Genomic DNA, 18,350 nt, shown 5'->3' with positions numbered 1-18,350 from the left:
CTTGCACCTGGGAGATGAAGGCTTGGTTGCTGGTAGTCATTCTCCCTAGATGTGGAATCTGAGATTGAACAGGGAGGAGCGCAGAGCACAGGAGAGGCAAAACTAGACTGGGTGATGCTACCATTTGAGCCCCACATGACACTTTGCCTAAAGCTAGCCATCCCTGGGATTTTCTAGTTTCATGGGCCATTTTTTTTTTTTTTTTGCTTGATATAGCTTGAATTCTGTATTTGCATTTAATCACTTACAACCAAAAAGTCCTATCTAGCATAGAGCTCATGATAAAACTTATCCTCAGAAAGACCAGGGTAATAGGGGAATATTCCTCAAGAAATCATTAGAACTCAGTCCTATGATGACTCAATAGAGCTCACCTACTGATGGCTGCTGCCTTGTGTGGGGCTGGTGGGGCCCTGCTGATCCAGAGGGGCAGCCTGGGGTGGGGTTAGGACAGCTGCTTTATGCCTCCAAGTGAGGCAGACCCAGAGCTGAGGCACCTGAATACCGCTGCAGCTGCCTTGTTGTGGCGCATCTATCTGTGACTAGGAGGAGGTTGAGCTGATTACTGCCAAGCCATGTGGCCCAAGGTAAGTCCACTCACATAGTCCAAAGAAAAGGGATTAATTAGACATCAAGGCTGGGACCTAATCTCCTGGCAAGCACACTTCGGGAGAGTGTGTGTGCTTCTGAAGGTCTCACTTAGAAACAAAGGCTAAGTTCTGGCTGGATAGCTTAGTGGGTTAGGGTCGTCCTGATGTTACAAGGTTGCAGGTTTGATTGTGGGACAGGGCACATACAAGAATCAACCAATGAATACATAAATAAGTGGAACACAAATCGATGTCTTTCTCTCTCTCTCTCCCTCCTTTCCTCTCTCTAAGTCAGTAAATTAAAAAAAAAAAAAAATAAAGAAAGAAACAAAGGCTAGAAGAGAAATTCTGTGTCCCTCCGATGTCCTTTCTATAGCAGTCAGGGAGCTGCCATTCCCTTGTCATGACTTAACCTTCTGACAGCTCTTTCCAAAATGGATTTCAGGGTCTTGACCCAGAAAAGGGGAGGCTCAACAGAGAGCCAGGGCCTCTGGCCTGCAGAGGTCTCCAAGTGACAAGGATGGCAAGGATGAAAGTAGGATAGAAGTAAATACTAGGACATACTGTATAGAATTTATAGTTTTCTGGATTTGTACTCAGAGCAGAACTACAGTGACCTCAGTGACAAGTGGTCTGTAGTCCTCATTTTAGAGAAGAACTCTGTTTTCCTCAGCGAATTTTTTTGCTGCCTGCATAAATGATCCCCAACTTTTATATGTTCCACTTGTGATATAACTCTTATTTATGTACCTATGCATTGACACCTTGAAACTGGTACGTCACCTATCAGCTGATGGATGATGATGTTGTGTTCTCTCTTGGCCACTTTGACCTACTGCTGTTAGGGAATAAAAGGCTGGATCTCTATGGGGTGGTAGTGTAGGAAGTGTTTATGGAAGAGACAGTCCCTTTTCCCTCAATGTGCTAAGGGCACCCCCAAATCTGTTGGATGCCTGGGGCCTGGAGCTTGCCTGTTAATATAAGATTGCTGAACAGGGTGGGTGCTTCCTTCTCCCCTCCCCCTTCCTGCCGTCCGTGCACCTGGTGGGGATGAGGAAGAGGTTTGGCAGCTGGTGGTCCTAGGTGATGGCAAGGGTGGTCCTCCGGCCAGGGATGGTGGAGGTTTTGCCTACACTGTAGTAGTGGAGAAGGTGAGGGCAGAGAGGGGTGTTGGAATCACAGGATAGAAGCCATAGCCTTGATGACCTCAGGCCCATGAATCACAAGGGGGATGCCTGAAAAGGCTTTCTCTTGCTAGAACCCAAGGCAGGCATAATGGCCTAATAACAAGGATGATATTTTTGCAAATATAAAACTGCTGTACTGAATTACCACTTACGTTTTCCTTCAGAGACCCAACTATAAAGGCAATCACTAGAGGGCAGGAGAGACTTCTCTAGAAGACGAAGCTTCTTGCCAGGCCAGGCCTTCTTTGTTGCCTGGGGCTGGGCTTCGTAATCTTTCTGATTACGGCCTGTGTAGAAGATGAGGACGTGTGAATGGCACACTGGGCTAAACTGAAGGGGACTTGCGGACATTTTTTTAAATGTTATATAATTATAGTAAGATACAAAGTAAAGGAAAACATTAATATTTTGTGTAAAGTTCTAAAAATTATTTCAGACATTCTATTGTTAAATGTGATCTTTCCATTAACATATCTTTTTTATATTTAATTTCAGGCTGAAATAGCAATGCGAAATTTCTGTTCAAAATTTTAAATGTTTTACTCAAATTCTTGATGATCCTCATTGGCAGGAAATTTTGTTTACACAAATTGGTGATTAAAAAAAACCCTTTAAAATTAACTTTGTAACCCTTTAAATATTTTAACAGTTGAAATCATATTGAAGGAATGTAAGCCTTTTCTTTTCTCCCATTGACAAACAGTGTTGAAATTTCTTGCAGTAGGGCATTGGATTTAGAACCCATCAAATCTTTTTGATTTGAGTGAATTGAAATAATGATGAAGCATTAACTGGCAGAACACGCATGCATTTTTAGAGCAGTCGCCCTGCAGCCAGCTTGGATGTAACGAAAAAAGCTCACATGCCGCAAAAGCTAGAAACAGTCCATATACACGGAGTGAACATTTTGTCCTGAGAGGTTCTGATTTATGCCTTCTGACCTGACATGACTATTCACAGCACCTCCTTCAACTCAAAAAGAAAAAAAGAAGAAAAAAAAAGTGCATCAGTTTGGTGTTGATAACATGAATCTCAAAAACATTACCCTGGGTGACAGAAACCAAACACATAGAAAGCACATGCTGTTGGATTGATTTCATTTCTTTGAAATTCTGTAACAGGCTCAACTAATCAGCAGTGGTGGAAAGCAGAAAGCGGTTGTCTGGGCAGCAGCTGGGGAGCCGTGGGGAGGGGGGGAGCTGTAAAGGGGTACATAAGAACTTTGGGGGGTAATGGCAAGGTTTTCTATCTTGGTTGTGGTAGATTGCCCACATACGCATTTGTCAAAACTCATACTATTATACGTTTAAAATGGATGTATTTTATTGCATATAAATTAGACCTTATTAAAGTTGATTTCAAAAGAAGAAATACAATAAATAGAATAAATAATATGGTTTCTGTCCTTGTGCGTGAAGAGAGAGACTCGGGGCTGCCATCTGATTCTGTGCCACCCCGGACCCCCTTCCCGCTCTCCTTGCCCCGCACGCCCCTCCTGGTCCGCAGCGGGCCGCTGTGCACTCCGCAGCTGGCCGCCCAAGGACATGTCTAGCTGGCGGGGGCCTCCGTTCCTGCTTGGGGGAATGATCATCGTCCTTCCTGCCCGAGGGGGTCTGCTTGAGGGTGTGGTCCTTTAAGAAGCTGTAGGTGAGACTCTCCCCAGGAGTAACCAGCCCACGTGCCCCTGCCACCCACTCACCCGAGGGCTGAGCCGCGGCCGTCGTCAAACCGCCTTGCTGCGCACCCATGGCCCATTGCAGTGCTCCCACTAGGAAGCCCTGGCTTCCCTTAGGGAGGATACCTGTGCCTGTCCTGAAGCCTTACGCATGAGGCTGAAATCAGAAAGGGAAAGATCTTTTTTTTGTCATTTTGAAAATATTTTAAAAATTCTTTTATTACTATTTTTTGAACAAACGGCCCCAGGGATAAGGGACCCCGGGAGCTGGGAGGAGGGGAGGGGAGGCGCCAGCCCCACAGCCCCTCCCCACCCACCGTTTCCCCCTTATACAGTTATAGTCAATACACAAGGCCAAGGGGTAGGGGGCAAAAGGAACTTCCTCTGCAGGGTGAGGGCAGCCTAGGCTCCTTTGTCCCCTGGAGACCCAGGCTCTTCTGCTTTTTGGGAAGACCGTTCTCGGGAAGGTGGGCTTGTCCGCTCTCCAGGCTTCAGCATCCAGGTGGGGCATCAGGAGGGGAGGCTGGCTGGTAAAGGCCAGTGTGCTGCATGCAGAAGACTCCGCTCTAGGTGGAGGGTGGAGCTTTGAGATGCGAACTGTGGCCAGAGAAAGATCTTCCAGTGAGAGAAATACATGGTGACCTGGGTCCTCCAAGGCTGCTGCTCAGTTTTCGATAATCCTGGAATGGCTTCAGTTCTACTGCGTGCGACTCTGCTTACCCCAAGCAAGAGGGGAAGGGCCTGGCAGGTGAATGCAGCACCCAAAGAGCCAGTGGGAGCCGCACAGCCAGAATGGGGGGCTGCAGAGCAGGGCCCACAGGTAACAGAGAAAGAGGGGGTGGGGCAGGAGGTGGTGCTGGTGGCATGGAGCCGAAGTTCACCACAGGGGGCTGGGAGTCCACCACAGACAGAGGCACCTGTTGGGCAGGGACCCCAGAGGGGAGGAAGCCACCGTGGCCACCAGGTTGCAGAGGAGAATAAAGATCAGAAGGGGAGGGCAGACCCTGGCGCAGCTGAAGCAAGGGTTGGTTAGGCAGAGGACTGGGACAGAAGGCTGGAGGGTAAAGGAAGGAAGGTGGAGGGTAGAGAACTCCAGCTGGCAGCTTCCCTAGCTTTGTTGCTGCAGGGCTGAGAAATCCAGAAACTGGCCCTTGGCAGCGTCCGCAGAGAACTGTGCTGAGGGGGGCGCTGGGCCTGTGGTGAGGTCCAGGGGCTGTGACCTGTGAGGGAGCGCTGAGGGTGTCCCAGGAGGAAGCCCTCCATTGTTGGGAGAGTATGGCTCCCCCTGAGACCTGAGAACTGGGAGGCCCAGGGCTGCTGTAGAAGACCTCAGGGTACAAAGGCTGGCTAGAGAAGCTGGGCTCTGGGCCACAGTGCCCAGGACCCAAGTTCTTGGATTGTGGCTGTGGCTCAGGGGAGGCAGAAGCCTTAGGGAGGAGCTCCCGGTCTCTGGATATGGAAATGGCCTCAGTGACTGATGCCGTTAGCTCTTTCTCTGCTTTTAAACTGGCTCTGACCACTAGGGGCAAGTCTGAGTCCTTGTCGCTGGTGCCAAACTGGACCAGGGGCCCGGGTTGGTGGGATGGCTGCAGGGAGCAAGGCGCTGGACCTCAGTCTGTACGCTGCAATCTTTCTGTGCCAATGGGACCAGGGGGACAGAGGCTCCTCCCTGGGGCAGCTCCTTTCTGTCTCCATTAGGAGGAGCAAGTGGCTGTCTCCTAGAAGGTTCAGCGGGTTCAGAGCCAGGGAGAACGTTCAGGGATGAGGGGCCTTCAGGCTGCCTGGGGGCCCCTCTGCTGCCTCCTTGAGTCCTCCATTAGGGGAACTTCGCTGGCTGCAGGGACCTGAGAATCCCCACTCAGGTCCACCCACTGTCAGGCTGACTCATCTCTGTGCCAGCCACGTCCTTAAAAGGACTCAGGGGTTCCATCCAGGGCTCCATCGGGCCAGGCCGGTAACTCTTTCGACTAGCGGCAGTATGTAAATGATTCCAGATGTAAGGGGCCAGGGCCTCCGTTCCTGCATCTCTGGGCTCTCGCCGAAGGCCTGGGCTCTTGGATTTTGGGCCCAAGAACAGAAAGCGAAAGATCTTATGCAAAGGAAATAAATAAACACCTACTTCTTGGGCCCAGCCCATTGTGGAAGGAAGCAGGAGAGGGGAAGTGAGGAGTCAGACACAGAAGTCTTGAATTCCTTTTCTGGACTTGGGTCTAGCGCAGGTGCTGGCACTCTTCTGTGCAAAGGGCTATATAGTAAATATTTGAGGCTTTTGGGGTCTTCTGGTCTCTGTTGCAACAATTTAACTCTGCACTGCAGTGCAAAACAGCTGTGGACAATACAGATGTGAATGAATGTGGTTGTGTTCCAATACAATTTATTTATAGAGGATGAAATTTGAATTAATGTAATTTTCATGTTTTTTCCCCCACATTAAAAAATGTAAAAACATTTTTAGCTCCTAAGCCTTACAAAACAGTTGGTGGGCTGGATTTGGCTGGCCTGGCCAGGCTTGCCAACTGCTGGTCTAGACAGGTGTGTGCAGGACGGGGAATCCTGAGAGTGCCCGGCGTCTGCAAAGGGGTGACCCGTGGATCTTTGGGTTTCGACATAGTTAAAGAGGCCATGACCTTCAGCTTTGCTGGGATGTTCTCAGTTCCTCGTTGTTTTGCATGGAACCCAATTCTCTCAGCCCCTGAAGGAGCAAATGTATTTTAACTTTCTGAATACAACCCTCATCCTTAATACACAAATGTATTATATGACATTCAGTCATCTGAATTTGACTTTCAAATAAGTTTTCAGTAATCATTCAGCATGACGTACACAGAATAATAAAAGAGGGTCATAAACTGACATGATGTGTTAGGAACCAAAGGTTATGGGCAATCAAATTCTGCGTTTTTGAGGTCTATAAAAAGGTGTCTGTGGGGTGACTACCTGAATAAGTCCAGGGTGGGAGCTCCTTCAGCTGCCATTACAGGCAGCTAATTAGGCACCGGATTTATACAGTCCATTGCAGTCCTTCCCCTGGTCCCCAAGAGCTTGCAGGCCCAGTAAGCAGTGCCCTCCGTAGGAGGGGTCGGAATAGCTCAGACTGCATTCACCGGCATGCGCAGCCAGCTGGGCTTTTTGCTTCCTTTGTGTTCCCTCCGCCCCACATCTCACTCTCATTCTGCACCCCTGAAACTTTCCTTTCTTCACTCCTTCTCCTCCTCCTTGTCTCCTTGTTACACTGCACAGTCTTTTGGCTTTGCTCTTGGGAGTTTTGCTGAAATCAGGAATTGGTGCCTCAGGGTGGTGCTGTTGCTCAGCTCTTGGGCCTCCCATCCTGCTCACTTGGGAAGCTATAATGGACCCACTCTTTGTGAATTAAGTGAGAGAAAATGGCAGTTTGACTCAGGAGCAGTGAAGCCGGATGGCATCCCCGGTGTCCCCCCAGCCCCTACCCCCCACCCCGCCATCAGCCTTCAGAGTCCTGCTCCTGGGGTGCCGTAGCAATGGGAAGGCTAACCACCTCGACTTCTCTCTATTGTCTCATTTCCTCTGCCCTTCCGTTTCACTAGGTAGCATCTCTACGTAGTCAATGACTGTAATCGTGGTTCGTAGGTCGGTGTCCCCTTAGGGGCAGGGCTGGGCTGTGTGTGATCTAGAACAGGGCCGGGCCCAGAGTGGGCCTTGATAATGCTTGTTGGCTTGAACTGAATCAACAGTTCATTAGCAGATCTTCCCAGTCTGGCGGGAAGCTGCTGCCAAGCCCTCAAGGGCCCTCAGCCACTGAGGACGCCTGCTGGCGAAAGTACTCCAGAGCACTGTCATGTTTACTAACATGACATTCAGGGCTGGAGAGGGATGGGGGCCAAGGAGGGAGCCTTATATATCACACCACCAGGCAGAGAGGGATGGAGGTCCGGGTTACAGAAAGGGACTTTGGCAGGAACAGTGACACAGTATAGGGGCAAAGACAGCGGGAAGCAAAGTGCAGGGGGAGGATGTGGCAGCCTTGGCCTTGGGTTCCCTACTGGGCCCTGCCTATCCCAGGAGCACCACCCAGAGCAGAGAGGGACAGGCGTGTGAGAGCTCCTTTGGCATCCCGGGCTCTAACAACGGAGGCCGGAGGGGTCTTATTCTCTGGGGCTTTATGAGAGGGAGTTTCAACTCTCAGGTTTCCTCTGCTGAGGGCTTCAGAGGATAATTGCTATAGGAACGGGCAGTTCTGGGGGGCAAGGAGGGGTTTCTCTGGGGCCCTGCGTTTTGTGGATTGAGTGAGGGAAGCCTTGGAAAATTGGTAGGTGGGACCAAACAGCTCAACCCTCTGAGGCAGCGGCTGGAGTTGTTGCTGCTGCTTTCCTCCTTAACACATTTGTTTTTAACCCCACAAAGGACACTAAAAGGAGACCTTCTCAGCATCATACTCAGAGCCTAGAGCATGGAGGAGGAAATGGGTGAGAAAGCAGATGAGGACTTGTCAGGTGACAGATGCTTTAATACGGAACTGTACAAAATGATGAGGAGGGGCTTGGGAGGGGTTGTCCAGCTCTGCCTGGAGGCGGGGCTCTCGAGGACACCTTCCTAGAGCAAGGGCACTTTTGCAGATGGAGAATGGGGCGGCAGGAAGGTGGTAATTTCAAGCAAAGGGTACAGCTTTTGCAAAGACACAGAAGTAAGAGAGAGCTCTCTGAGCCATCTCTTTGGACAGTCAGGAAGGTTTGACTCCAGGACTTAGGAGGGTAACCCAGGATGAGACCCTCCCAACACAAACACATACACCCCTTCCTCCCTTGGATTAAAAGATCCCAAGGGACCCACTGTGGGATATAGTTAGCATTGGGGGAGGGTGTCTGAAAGGATTAAATACTATGGTCTTCCACTAAAGCCTCCAGGAGAGGGGACTGCTGGCTGCCATATCAGGCATGCATTCTAGTCTTCCAGTCTAGGGGGGCTCTGCACGGTCCCCAACCCTTCCCCTACCTCCCCTCAGCTCCAACTGCAGCACTCAAGAAAGCCCATGTGAGAGAGGCTCAAAGAAAGCTCCAGGCATGACAGCTGAGGTAACGGCTGCCACCTGGGTTAGACTGTGGATGTCTGGTGGGTGCAGAGCAGCCCTCAGGAACGTGAGGCCCAGCTCCTACTTAGCCCCTCTGTCTTCTCTAGTCTCACGGCTTCTAACACAGCAGTATACACACCAGGAGAGAGCGCTCGTGAATTCTGGCCCAGTCCACGTGTTGGAGGCGTTTAACAGCATCGAGACTTGACTTCTATTCCAGGAATAGTTAAGGGGTGTTGGCTTCCACCTTGGCAGAATGAAGATTGGGCTTGTTGAAGTTTGAGACATTTTAAAGAATGTTAAGAGCTGACAATCCTGTTAGCATTCTTGTCCTGGATGTCTCAAGTTGGGATATGCCATGTCAGGCCAAGGACAGACAAAGTTAGGATAAATACAGGGTGGGGGGAAAGGAGTCTACAGCTGTTCATATGGAAAATAATCCAATGATTGATAAATGATAATACAAGAATTAGCTCTGTGTTTTGTGCACTCACAACTGTAAAGCTACTTTTGCCCCATGCTGTGTGGGCCGTCTTCCTGGAGCATCAATTTGATGTGAATTATTTGTGGGGAATACCACTGCCACCTATGTTTGTATTAAAAGAAGTATACATATAGGAATAGGATGCAAAATTTGCATGGATGTTTAAGCAGTGGGGAGCCTGCCAGATCTGGAGTTTCAGAGGCATATTCAGGCTATCCTGTCCCATGCAGGCCCTTGGGAACTGCATCCTGTCCTCTGCTCTGAACACTGTTACTCTCTCTCCACGTTCTGCAAACGAGGAAACGGAGGTCTAGAGTGGTGGGTCAGTGACACCGCGGAGTAAGAGGTCGGGGTGGGAGTAGAACCCACATCGAGGGACTGCTTTCAGCATGTTGCCTGTGACAATGGTGAGTCTGAAGTTTTATGTTTTAGTATTTTGGTTTCAGTAGTGCCATGGAAATAACCAAACCCCTTCCTTTCAAAGTAGTCTTTGAACATCATGGGAGGAAATGGGGGCGGTGGAAAGAGGGACTGAAAGCCAAGAGACTGGATTTTATTCCCAGCAGTACTTGCAATAATAAAGCTCTGTGACTTCAAATTGTTTAACTCCCCTGGGCTTTGCCTTCCCTGCCTGTGAACTGTGGCTATGGAAAGTACTGCCTAACAAGCAGACCTTCCGTGAGTTGAGACCACTGCTTGCCCTCCAGAACCTCCAGACCTGCAGGCAGGCTCTTCCTCGCCATTCTAGAGTCTCTGAGGAAGGGGCAGCCTGCAGTGCAGCTGGCCACCTCTGCATGACAGCTCCCTCGGAGGACTGCAGATGGGGCTCGGACAGGGTCTGGAAAGCCAGCCTTCTCCAGGATGCCCCCTGCCTTTCTTGGGGATCATCTGGCCAGGAAGCTGGGGGCAGAGCCACTCAAGCTGCTCACGTAAGGGTGTCTGTTGGAAGAATACACTGGGCAACCTCACAGCCCGGGACTGGACCTGGCAATTATTTCCCCACAGCACAGCTTCCGGGCAGTGCAGGGTTAGGAAGGGGTCCAGGGAGTCAGGGCTTTCTTATAAAGACGTTCTCCCTATCCACCTGTTTCCAACCCCGTTTCCCACCTTGGCTCAAACCCATGAGCCTCTGGGATTCAGTGATTGGAAACGGTCTGCTTTTTGTTGATACACTGCCATGATCCCCGCCCCCCTTGCAATGTTTTGGTTTTAGCTTTCTCTGCCTTGCCAAGTTAGTCATCATTACCCAGTCTCTTACCTCTTGCTAGAGTTTATTAACTACTTTCGTCTTCTGTCACCTTCATGCCATTCTTTTTGTTCTTGAAGGGCTCCTTCTTTTTTTATTTCATCACTTTCCTTCTGTGAGCGTCCGGAGGGAATGAAGGTACGCTTGTGTTCAAACTTACATGCTTAACTGCAAGTCCCAGTCATCATTCTTTTGTCTCCGTCAGCCCTTTGACATTGTTCTTGTCAAGGACACACATCATTTTCATGTTGCCAAATCTACCGGCCACTTCACTGCCTTTACAAGAGAGTCTCTCAACAGTACTTCACATACTTGATCACTCCTTTCTTGAAACTTGCTTCTTTTGACTTTCATGATGAAACATTCTTTTGATTTGTCTGTTTCATCCACTGGCTACCTTCAGTCTGTTCTGCTAATTCTTCCTCTTCTGGAAAGTCCTGCGGACTCTTCCCTTGTCCTCTATACACATTCCCTAGTTGATCTGATCTAGTCCTGGGGCTTTAAATACCTCCGATATAACAGTGCCTCCACATACCTACGTCCAGCCCAGATCTCTTCTCTGACTTCCAACTGCTTACTAAACATCTACATTTGGATACCTAACAAGCATCTCAAACTTAACTTTGGTTAACCAAAGCCCTTGATTTTCCCATGAACTTGCTCCTTCCTCGTGCGCTCCACAAATCACATGAGCATATATCCAGTTGCTCAAGGCCAAAACCCAAGATCATGCTTCGCTCTCCTTTTTCCTCCTCTGCTCCCATTTACTATGTCAGCCCTGTCAGTGCCTCCACAGTGTCCTCTCGTGTCCACTTCTTTCCAGCTCCATTGCTGACTGCCCTCCAAGGCCACCATCAGGTCTTGCTTGGATCACAATTACTGCATGATTGATTTCCCTGCTCCCACCATTGTTCCTCATGTCTCATGATCCACCTTCTACACTGTAGTCAAAAACAATTGCATTAAAAATGTCTATCAGGCCCTAATTCACCTAAAGCAGGAGTCAATAAACTATGGCTTTGATGGCTAAATCTGGCCTGTCACCTCTTTTTGTATTAACCATAAGCCCAGAATGGTGTTTCCATCTTGAGAAAAATCAACAGAAGAGTAATATTTTATGTCACATGAAAATTATATGAAATTCACATTTTAGTGTTTATAAATAAAGTTGTATTTGGAGCACAGCTATGCGCAGTCATTTACGTGTTGTCTGTGGCTGCCTTTGCACTACAGTGGCAGCGTTGAGAGGTTGTGACAAAGACCACATGGCCTTAAAGCCGAAAATATTTACTATCTGGGTCTTTACAGAAAAAGTTTACTGACCCTGACCTAATCACAAATGTAGTTTAACACCTGGATCATTTAAAATTTGGCGATAAGAGTATGTGATCAGCATGTGTTTTCCTTGTGAGAATTAAGGAATTCTCTGAAGTGTCTCATTGGGAGAAACTCTGTGGGCTCAGATAAATCTACTGTAATTCTAAATAGAAATGAAAACAGATTCTTTCACCTGATATGGAATCTAAGAACCAAGATGCAATGATTATCAAGTGTTAACTTCAAAATTTAGTCAACGGATTAGAGTTTATAACTGCCTAACCTTTCCTGTAAGCACGTCCTTAATTTATAAATTAGTTGTATGTTAGCAAAATAAGACACAAAAGAGAGTTTGTACTTTTAAAAAAAGCATATCTGATTATGCCATTTCCTTGTTGAAGTCTCTCCAGTGATTTCCCGATGTCTTTAAAATAGAACCCAAGCTCCTTGTCAAGGCCTCTGCTCTTCCACAGGCTCTTTCAACACCCTCCCTTGTTTCACAGGCTTTTCTGTTGCTCTCCTAATTCTACCCTGGGACCTCGACACTTGCTTTTCCATCTGCTCAGAACATTCACTGCAGTCACAACTTCTCATCATTCAGGTGTAAGTGCCTATTTACCTCTCCAGAGAGGTGTTCCTAGTCTATTTCATCTAGACTCGGCAGCCTCTCTCCCAAATCGCTCTCTAGAGCAGCGATGTTCAACCAGTGTGCTGCAAGAATTTTCAAGACATATAACACCTGACTTTTTGGTTAGGGGTACTGACCTCTTTTCTTTTAGACTGTCAAATAAAAAAATGACAACAGCCAACACAACAATAGCCATCTGGTGTGAATGTGTCAAAATTATGCCTTTTTTAAAAATCGGATTGGCAAAAAATATATTTTTTGGTGTGCCACAGAATTTTAGTAATTAGTTTATGTGTGCCATGAGACGAAAAAGGTTGAAAATCACTGCTTTAGAACATTACTTTGTTTTGTGTTTTTAAAAATTCATAGCAAGTATTATTATCCAAAATTATCTCATTTATTTATTTACTTGCATATCACCGAACTCTCCCAATTAAAAAATTATTTCTGTAAGGAAAGGCCCTTATCTGTCTTGTCCATATTTTGTATCTTCACCTACCATAATGCTTGGAATACCCTATATGCTCAATAAATATCTGTGTAATAAGTGAATGAATAGCCAGCTAAGCTGAAGGGATTAGGAGCCGGGACAGCTCTCAGAGAAGAGGAGGTAGACAGAAGAGGCACCTACCTCTAATGTGTCTCTTGACCTTTTCCTTCCTTTCATCACTGTAGGCTGGAGTATTACACGAAGGCTGGCGATTTTATAAAGGGTAGGTGAGCAGGCATTGAAGGGTAAGGGTGAGTGGGGGGCTGGCTCAGTGGCACCGCTCTGCAAAGATTTTGCTGTTCTCTGCCCCCATGTAGTGCAGTTTTCCATTGTAACCTTATGTAACTTTCCATGCAACTTTTTTTCACAGCCTCTTTTGGGTAACTTTCCACGTGGTCAATCAGCTTCATCAAGTGCAACCTGAGACTCCGGAGTGGCTGGGCCTCCGGAGGGAGGAGGTGGTGAGTACTGTTCGCACACGTACTAATTCCCAGCCCTCCTCTGTGCAGGAGAGTCCAGGAATGTGACATGATACAGAGGGTGTTCCTTTGTGGCTCTTTTTACAGAGAATGGTTAAAAGAAGCCCATTTTGCTTCCAAGTCAAAACGGAAATCTGTGGTCTGCTGCTCAGAGCAGTTATTAGGACCCAAGTTCTCTGCAGGGGTTTGGGCTGTAGTCTGGGAAATGACCATTTGTCACCACTTCCTTTCCTTTGTGCTTCTCTGTAGTTAATGAAGATTTTGGTTTTGGGGAAACAACAAAAATAAAAATAGCAACAAAGATATGTATATAAAAGAGAGGGAGAGATAAAACTTGAACCTTTTGAAGAAGGCAAAGGGGGAAACCAGGTGCCTGAGCACATTTCCTTTATGAGAGACCGAAGGCTCCGGAGGGGTCTCAGGGCTCCTACAGAATCTTACAGAACCAGAGGAGTGGGAGACCTCTGCCTCCGCCTCCACCGCCCACCACGCACCGCCCACTGCCCACCGCCCACCGCTCAGGGCAGGCCCTGCCTGTGGAGGCACATGCCACCCGTGCGCCCGTCTCCCGCCCCAATCATGGAGGCTTCTGCAGAGAACTCCCACCTCCCTCTCACCACGCCTGCAGTCCTAGGGCTGTGATTGCCACTCCTTTAGCAACTTAGGGAAGAGGCAATGCGAGGAAAATGCTCAGTTGTGTAGCAGAGGCTGGGCATCTCCCAGCAACACATTCCTTTTGTCTTACCAGCACAGCTGGTTTGCAAGTTTCTGCCTCATGTTCTCAGCGGTATGAGACTTGTTGTTTCTTGGGCCCCTTCTTGTTTGACCTAGTTCTTAGTCCAGACATTGCTTCTTAATTAACCCATGTGCTTATATAATGTGTGGCACACCCATATAGTACTGAGGCTTGTTCAGGCCTCATTCTCTAACATTTTGGCTTGTTCTGTAGCTTCTAAAGATGGGGGTGGGGAGAGTGGTTTGCTCAGTCTGGGCACTAGGACCTAAGCCATGACTGTCTGTTGGAATCTACCTGGTGATGGTGTTGTTCTATAATAACAGGTGTTTCTTATCATTCTCTCTGCAGAAGGGCTTTCTCTTGGAACTATACAATGACAACGCAAAGGTTTGTCTACAATAAGTGAACTGACAGTAGGAGATGAGAACTGTGCAAGTGGATTTCAGCAAATGTATATACACAAGTAACCACAAAGAAGATGAATTGTTGTTCAGTTATTGCTGCTAACCTCTCTTCGCTAGGGAGCTGTGACAACAATAGCCAGATGTGGCTGAGGAAAACATCTCTGTCTTGGTTCTGTCATCACCCTCTTCCTTTGTGTGTTTGCCTAGTTTTATTTCTTAATCCTGTTTTGTGTCTCAAAGTGTCTACATAGCAAATTGTCTGCAATGAAATGATTCACTTCCTTGAAATGGGGCTTACTATCAAGAGTGGACAATCCCCAATCTGTCCAATAGCAGTTGCTCGAAGTTCACAATAAAACAGAAAAATCTTTAGGGGCTATGTTTTTCAAGAGGCCTATTTTCATCCAGCATGTCTGGCTCTGCAGGGACTCCTGACGATACCAGAGGCTGCCTTTGGTGTACAGAGTCAGCACGACATTAAAACAGACCCCAAATGCTCTCTGATTCATAGCTATGGACCAGAACCTCTCTGAAAGCTTCATACATTATGCTCTGGCTTGCTCCTGATCCCTCTTGTTCCTGACCTGTCATTTTTTTCATCTTTGAATTCACTTTACATTTTGCACCTGACATTTGGTCCGCGCTTCCGGTTCTACTTTGCCAGTGGCCACCTATGTAAAAACTCTCTTTCCAGCCTTGCTTCCAAAGCTCCTCTCTGGCCCAGATCACTCTAGGTGGCTTCTGCCAGGCTTGTCCCATTGAAAAGGAGGACCTAGACACATTTGACTATCTCTGCCTGCCTCCAGTGATGCCCAAGACTGGCATCTCCTTAGCTGTGCCTCCTGTTGGGCCATGCCATGAGCATGGGGCTGGTTGACAAGGGTGGATGCTGACTTGTGAAAGGCTCCTTACTGCCAAAGTTATTGATTCCTTATCCTCTGGTCTTTGACTATTAAGCATTCTGTTCTGTAGCCACTTAGGGTTTTAATGTTTAACCTTTTTATGACCACATACCTAGTCTGTACATTTACCTTCCTGAGAGCAACTTTTTAGCAATTAATAGTCCTTACATTTGTTGCAGTGACTTATGGTCAACAGAATACTTTAGTATATTCACATATATCACCTCATTTCCATGTTTCTTTCTACTTTCTTTTGCAAACAAGACTCAGGGTCAGCTTATCCGTTAGGCTCATTAGGGCCAAAGACCCATATTTTTTTTTTTTTTTTTAGGATACAGAATGTCCATCCAGCTTTATTGGAGGAAACCCTGCACTACAACTGCTTTCAATAATGCAAGCCTTGCCCTTCCCCGGCGTGTGCTGGGCTCAGATGATCATCTCCAGCTGCTGGGCATACTTGATGACCTGTTTGGCCAGCTCTGTGGAGGGGGTGGTACCTTCAGGCTTCTGCTGCTGGCCGGCCAAGCCGGCCAGCTTCTACTGAGGCCCAGGACCCACCCTCACTTTTTGGCACAGTTTGTCATCTTTTTGGGTGTGTTGAAGAAGAGAATCTGGGTGGTCTCAGTGAAGAGGATTTTCTTATAGACCCTCTCCATGTATCCAACAATCTCATCTCTGATAATGTCAAGCAGGATGTCAATGAAGAAGGTGTGGCTTTCAGAAGAGATGTTGCCTTTGGCCAGAAACACCTTGTTGTAGCTGCCCTCCATTAGGCATTGCTCAAGGGGCACAGGATGCTCAATGTGTACATTGGTCTGGATGTCCCTGGTAGGCAGCTGCTCCAACTTGACATGCAGTGATGTGGGAGGTTAAGGCCCAAGAGGTGGAGCATGTATGCTGACTCGGGGAGCTGCTCCTTGTCATCGAAGTAGTAGCATTTGAGCTGGGCTATGCAGCACTTGAAGGAGGGGATGTCCTTACATTGGGTACTCCACTGGGTCCCCATCTCCAGTATGTCATGGGCCAGAATGAGCTGCTGTTTGGTCAGTTTTGTCCCTGTAGTTGGCAGGAAGTTGAGATCTAGCAGAGCCAGCTTGAGATGGCCTAGCTCTTCCTCTCAGTTGCCCAGGTTGAGGCTTTTACAGTTCCACTTGCCCTTGAGCTGCTCATCCATGCAGGCCTGCAGGAGTGTGTCAGAGGCCACCAAAGGCCTGGGGTTAGAGGGGCCCACCTTGGCCCATTCAAGGTTGCAGCTGCCATCTTCCTTGATGTTGCAAACTGCCAGCCCAATTTACAACAGTGACGCCTACTGACACTTGTTTGGTGGAAGTGGGTGACCCATGAAAGTGTTTCAATTTCTTATAAAACAGAATGAAAACAGAAGTAAAAAATAATTAATAAATAATAACGAACCCAGTTAGGATTATATTTGTCTTTATACCAGTGCATTACAAAGTGCAATTTAAAAGATTATTTTATAGAAGAAGGAGCTCATGAAAGCAAAGTGTCTGGGACTCAGAAAGTCACAAAGCATCCTTCACAGGTCTGGTGCTCTCCATTTGGCACCAACATTCACTTGCTGTGTAAATTGGGTAAGTTTCTTAATAGACAGGGTCCGGCAGAAGTAGTACCTGCTTGAGTGTGGTTGGTAGGGTAATAGTATAGATGCAATAATTTATAGCTTTAATTTGAACATTTCACCTAAAATGTCATATGGTGTGCTTGAGTGTAATATTTTTTATGTTACAGAATTATATGCTTATGATTTTGTAATAAAAATGGGGTGTTAATTTGTGCCAGACCCTGTATTAGTATTTTTTTAACCAGAAAAATAGAAAAATTTCAGCACCCATTCATTTTCCAGCACTTTTATTAAGATAAAGGAAATAACTCTGCAAGTACCTAAACTTCTTTGAAGTGAAGCTTATATGAGGAGTATAATAGGTAGGACTGTTTCTGTTGCAGATAACACATATCCATTTCAAATTAGCATAGACAAAATATATATATATAATATATATATACATATAATCTCATAACTAAAAACTGAACCAAGAAACCCCCCAAATTTTCCAGGAATCTGTTTCTCTATTTTCTATCTCTTGAGATGACTTTCCTCTTTGTTGGATTTCTTTTCTAGCACATTTTCTCCACATGTTGAAAGAATCCCAGAAACTTCATGTTTGTTAAGATCCTTAAGCTGCTGACTTTAGAAGATGAGACTCCTAGTAACTCAAACAATTCCTCAGCGGACTCCATTTGGTCCTTGCATAAATGTCTTGTGTTTCTTTGGTCAAGGGAATGGAATGCTCTGTTTGGCCAGCTTGATCATTTGCCCCACCTCTTCCCCATGACTTGATTGACAGTCTCACAAGACTCCCTTAGAAGAGGGCAGGTCAGTTTCCAAAAGAGGAAACACAAACAGACCAAATTACACGTTAACTCCCAGACTGAAGTCTGAGCATTTGTTGATATTATCTCTGTTGCAGGATGTTAGAGCTAGTTGAGATTTGCTCAGACCCTTCACTTAACTTTCCAGACCTGAGTCCTATGGCAGTCCATCAGAGTTTAGTAGAGACTACATGGACTCATTAATTTTCACAAACTCCATGAAGAAATGATTAGATATACTTTTTTTCCCCACTTTAAACAAATTTATAAGTTTTTTTTTTAGGGCAGTTTTAGGTTCACAGCAAAAGTCAGTGGAAAGTACAGGAAGTTCCCATAAACCTCTTGTCCTCCCACATCTCCCCCATTATCAACATCCTTCACCACAGTAATATATTTGGTATAATCAATGAACCCACATTGTCACATCATAACCGCCACAGTCCATAGTTTACCTCAGGATGCACATCTTAGTGTTGTTGATGGGTTTCGATGATGTATAATGACGTACCCACCATTGTAATGTCATACAGAAGAAATTCACTGCCCTAAATCTTCTCTGCTCTGACTATTCATCCCTCTCCCCTCAACCCCTGGCAATCACTAATCTTTTTACTGTTTCTAGAGTTTTGCCTTTTCCAGATTGTTTTCTTTCACTTAGTAATATGCACTAAAGAAAAAGTAATGTGCATTTGTTTTCTCTATGTCATTTTATGGCTTGATAGCTCATTTCTTTTTAGCACTGAATAATATTTCACTATCTGGATGTACCACAGTTTG

General features: G+C 46.7%; 3 pseudogenes; all 3 read right to left on the bottom strand.

Annotated features, from left to right (window-relative positions):
- LOC129078032 (keratin, type I cytoskeletal 19-like) overlaps positions 1–3,525 on the bottom strand; it is a 31,297-nt pseudogene extending 27,772 nt beyond the window's left edge.
- A 329-nt stretch (positions 3,526–3,854) lies between these two features.
- LOC129078025 (protein PRRC2A-like) lies at positions 3,855–9,723 on the bottom strand (annotated as a pseudogene).
- Positions 9,724–15,608: 5,885 nt separating this feature from the next.
- Positions 15,609–16,457, bottom strand: LOC129077735 (26S proteasome non-ATPase regulatory subunit 8-like; annotated as a pseudogene).
- Between the last annotated feature and the right edge of the window lie 1,893 nt (positions 16,458–18,350).

The sequence above is a fragment of the Pteronotus mesoamericanus genome, unplaced genomic scaffold, assembly GCF_021234165.1.
Source record: "Pteronotus mesoamericanus isolate MK-2021 breed Mesoamerican mustached bat unplaced genomic scaffold, CSHL_Meso_final contig_1189, whole genome shotgun sequence".
NCBI classification, from domain to species: domain Eukaryota; kingdom Metazoa; phylum Chordata; class Mammalia; order Chiroptera; family Mormoopidae; genus Pteronotus; species Pteronotus mesoamericanus.
Note: the sequence above shows the minus strand (reverse complement) of the source record. Positions and strands in the feature narration are given on the sequence as shown.